The sequence below is a fragment of the Theropithecus gelada genome, chromosome 17, assembly GCF_003255815.1.
Source record: "Theropithecus gelada isolate Dixy chromosome 17, Tgel_1.0, whole genome shotgun sequence".
NCBI lineage: Eukaryota > Metazoa > Chordata > Mammalia > Primates > Cercopithecidae > Theropithecus > Theropithecus gelada.
In genome coordinates this window covers 24,663,447-24,668,382 of record NC_037685.1, presented here as the reverse complement: position 1 = coordinate 24,668,382, position 4,936 = coordinate 24,663,447, and the positions used below count along the sequence as shown (strand labels likewise).

The following is a 4,936-nucleotide window of genomic DNA, read 5'->3' as shown; positions in this document are numbered from 1 at the left end:
AGGTTAGACGAGAGAAAAATAAAAACACATAGAAGCATTATCCTAAAACGTTAGAACAATAAATACAAAGAGAAAAGTATACAAACTCTCAAATAAAAATGTAGAGTTCCATAAAATAGCAACAACTGTACTGGCACAAGATTTCTAAATAGGATCATTGACTTATCAAGGCAGGTAAGGAAATTGGCTAGCAGGCTTTAAATAATATTCTCATTTGCTCTTACTAGAATTAAAAAATCTATCAATTAAATAGCCCCATTGACAGAATTATTATTTTGATTAACACATAAATATGGACCTGAGAAAGCTCTAGAAATAATTGCATTGTACATTTTTAAGGATAAGAATACAGATTTCATAATTTGCATGTCCTAAAGTGCTTATGTCAATAAATATTTGTTGAATTAAAACTATCTTCAATAAATATCTGGAGTTATTCTTAACTGCCTTCCATCCTGACCTACACATCAAATAAAAAATCAAATCCTGTTTTTAAATATGTCTTCATGCTTTCCCCTCAGTCCCCAGTAGCTCCGCCAGGCTGTCAAGTGCTGCGATAGCTCGTAAATGAATACATATGCCTCTCCTGCCACAATTGTTCTTTCCAGTCAAAATCCAGAGGGTTCTTTCCAAAATATAAACATGATTGTCACTTCCAGACTTAAATTATTCATTTGATTCTGCTTGCCCTTTACATTACTCTGAACATGTTGGCAGGGATTATAAAGATCAGCATGACCTGGATCTTGCCTCCCTCTCCATTTTCATTTAATTTCCCTGTTTCTCTCAATCTCCACATTCTAGTCAACCTGGACTTTTTTCCAATTGACTGTATGTATGAAAAAGCATCTCAAAATTCGAATTTGTCTTGGCCTGAAAAATAATCTATGTTATCTTTAGCTTATACTAAATAATTCCTCAGATCTCTGTGAAAATCACTTTTTCCCAGGAATGTTAACACAATGAAGTGACTACTGTAACTTAAAGCAGGTATGGGCCGGAATCCAATGTGGAAAGAGATCACAGTTTCCCCCAAATCCTCTGGTAATGGCATCATTCCTTCCCGGGAAACTAAAAGTCCTCAAACCATAATGTGCTTTTTTTTTTTTTTTTTTTTTTTTTTTAAAATCGTATACCTAAAATTAAATTGCCTAATACCTTTTCTCCTCTAATCTCTTTCCTCAATAAATAAGAGACTCATTCAAAGGCTATTTATCTGCCTGGTATAATATTTTGAATAATGTATGTTTTCTCAAGAACATTACATATTGATTTCTAATCTGTACTTCATTTTATACAATTTTAATATCTTTCTTGTTAACCTCTCAACAAGTTTTCCCTTTTAACAACACAAATATTTTACTTCCCCATCTCCTTCTCCCCGACAAAAACACACAGACCAAAACATAAAAGTATCTCTGAAATAATGAAATTAAGGAAACTTATATATGGGTATGTCACATATGGAAAACTGACTTTGAAAATTGACCTTCGATTTACTCTTGCATTAAGTAAGAAAGAATGTGATGTAGTTTTACCAGATATTTGCAAAATGGTGACAGTCAAACATGCATACAAACAGAGTCTAGGGCAAAGCCAGGAGATACCAACAGGCCATAACTCAATCTCTCCCCTGAGAAATACAGAGGATCATTTTGATGGACTCGATGGGATTATAATCCAACTAGGCAATGCTGTTGAAAATGTGCTTCCTATCGCTTCTTGGCCTTTTGGCTAAGATCAAGTGAAAATGTGCTTCCTTTATGGGAATAGAATAATTTGAGATTTTGCCTTGAGAAAAATGAATATTTATGTGTATACTGATTTATTTCACATTTTTATTATGTTAAATTCTTTTCAAAAAGGATCCACCTTTTTGCCTTTATATGTAAGCATCTTTATAGTAGTCACTCTTACTCTCATCTATGAAACAGTCACTACCTTCCATCTTTCTACTCTATACATCTTATATCATTTTCTTTTTATTATCCTTGGCTATCTTTTCCTTCATAGTCAAATTTATCAAGAGTGTTGATGACATTGTCTGTCTTCATTCCTCATTAACCACTCTTTTTCCAATCTAGTTGGGACTGGTGGCAACCCTTCACTGTAGAAACAAAATCACTCCCATTAATACTGCCAAGATCTTCACAAGGTATTCAAACCCAACATCTCACTTTTTTGTGTTTATTATCTCCAGTTAACCACTCCTCTAATCTATCTATCTAAGTCATCTATTCTCATGGTGACATCCTGGACTCTATTATCTTTACTCTCTAAAACTTTATTTCTGAAGTTATTAATTCACACATCTAAGCTTCTGATCACGAAGTTTGATATTTACAACGTGCTCACACAAATACACCCGGCATAATGGTTCCTCAAACACATTAGAATGTTTAATGTCTTGACTTCCTTTACTGGAGCCATAGTTTATAATTTCCTGTTTTCATTTTCTGTTTCAGTTATTTAGACATTTAGATAATGTCTTTCTAAAGGTACCATAATCCAAATGGTGCCACCTGTCTGGAACAAGAATTTCCCCAACTTTTTAAAGATATTCCTCTTTCCCTTCTCAGAGAATCTCCTAACAATGCTACAAATATTTTTGCCCCTACTTGTTTGCTATTCTCTTGCCTTGCTGTTCTTCATCCAAACCATTAGATAACACTAATAGCCCTTCACATTTCCCATCATGCACATAAATGGCAACTAAGGATGAATTACAGATCTGTATCCATAAATTTAGGATAAGCAAACATAACTGGCTCCTTCATACTGCCTACTCAGATTGTAAGAGTTATTCTAATCTTTTTGTTTTTTCAGTTCCACAAGGATTCTTTCAATCTTTTTTTTTTTTTTTTTTTTTTGTGGACTTAAATCTGAATCCAAGTTCCTCTCTATAACTCTCATAGAGCAATATGCCGCCTATTATGCAGGGAAAATTGAACATACATACTCCATTTATGTATGAGAATTCCCTCATTCTGCCAACACTAAATATATAAATATTTATGTGTATGATTCTTCCTAAAGGTTCAAACTTCATATATCACCTAACTGAACTCTTCATTTTATAAAAGAGAAAACTGGAAAATAGAAGGGGGAGCTATCTAAGCATGATCTTCAGCTACTTAGTGGCTAAACTAAGGTCTTGTTGAATAAAGTCAGTTTAATAATTTTTATTCCCTATCTTTTGCATAAGCAAATTATAATGTTATGCCAAATATATATATTTATATGTGTACACACACACACACATTGACAACAGATTTGTATCTCCAATTTATCACTGTGTAGATCTAGACTGATATATCTAATGGTTATTCAACTTCTCTTTATAAAATTCTCACAGTCACTGGGTGCAGTGGTTTATGCCTGTAATCCTAGCACTTTGAGAGGCCAAGGCAGATGGATCACTTGAGGTCATGAGTTCGAGACCAGCCTGGCCAACATGGCGAAAACCCATCTCTACTAAAAATACGAAAATTAGCCAGGTGTGGCGGCACATGCCTATAGTCTCAGGAAACTTAGAATCAATTTAGAAGGCAAAGGGGAAGCAAGGCACGTCTTACATGACGGCAGGAGTGTCATACACTTTTAAACCATCAGATCGCATGAGAACTCACTCACTATCATGAGAACAGACAGGGGGATATCTGCCCCCATGATTCAGTCACCTCTCATCAGCTCCCTTCCCTGACCTGTGGGGATTACAATTTGAGATGAGACTTGAGTGGGGGACACACAGCTAAACTATATCAAATATCTTTGGTCCTTTTACGTTCAAACCATTTCTTACAGAGCTTCTAGAAGAATCTATTTGGAATACACATCCAATAATGTTATTCTCTTAATTTCCTTGGTTGGCTACCCATTACTTCTAGACAAGTCCAGGTACTGTAACAGTAAATTTTGCCTCATAATCTTGTTCCTACTTACTTTTCTATCCTCATCACTTATATCCCTTAAAATTTATGATTCAACAGCAGGACTTTTGAAAAATAATTCCTGCAGATACTTTCTTGCTTCTTATACTAATGATTTTGTGTTATTCCCCTTCCTTCTTGATTTTCCTATGCTTGTCTCCCTTTGAATAGGCATCAGTTCTCCCAAGAAGCTTTACCTTTACTTAGACGTATTTTCTGTGATGCTGCGTGTGTTAGAAATGTTTCATTTATATTTTTGTTTTCATATTTCTATTATTGTATTTGCTTATCATACTGCAAGTTTTTTTTTTTCATTGAGTACCATATCCATTTTTGTATTCCCTGAACCTACCCCAGTGTGTAGCATCTAAACAAACTTTCAGGAGTTTGTCAGTGATTCTTAAATGATCCTTGGATTCAGTAAGAATCTAACCCAGCCAAAGATCCTATTAAAAATCCATATTAATAAAATCTAACTCCAGAGATGATAATTAGTCATACCAGTGTAGACCATTTTAACTAAGCAAACCAGGTTATTTTGACATAGATGCTCCATTGACCAAACATCAATAAACAAGGGCTTAGATGACCTTTCAGTTTTCCTTTATATCCAATAGCACATTCTGATAAGTAACTTGATGTGATTTAAAAAAATTCACATGGTGATAATTATATTCAATCATATTATGAATACTTGTATATTTATATAATCATTACACAAATATAATAATGCTCAGTTCATATACATTTGCATGAGTTTGAGGGGGTTAAAGGTTTAGAATGAAAATTCAGTGATAGAATAAACATTTTTATGTTTTTGCTTGTTTTTTGTTTTGATAGTGCTTTGGCTCTAGATAATTACTCTATGCCAAAAGTAGGACTACATTTTTCTCATTTGCTTGTCTATATTTGGCCTCCAGACAGTAATAAAGATGTAAAAATCTTGTGAAAATGTGTCTTGGTTCATAAGCTTTAACCTTCAGTAAGAGAAGAAAAATTAGGAAACA

General features: G+C 33.9%; 1 pseudogene; it reads left to right on the top strand.

The window, feature by feature from the left end:
- Nucleotides 1-1,714: 1,714 nt before the first annotated feature.
- LOC112611216 lies at nucleotides 1,715-1,875 on the top strand (annotated as a pseudogene).
- The last annotated feature ends 3,061 nt before the right edge of the window (nucleotides 1,876-4,936 follow it).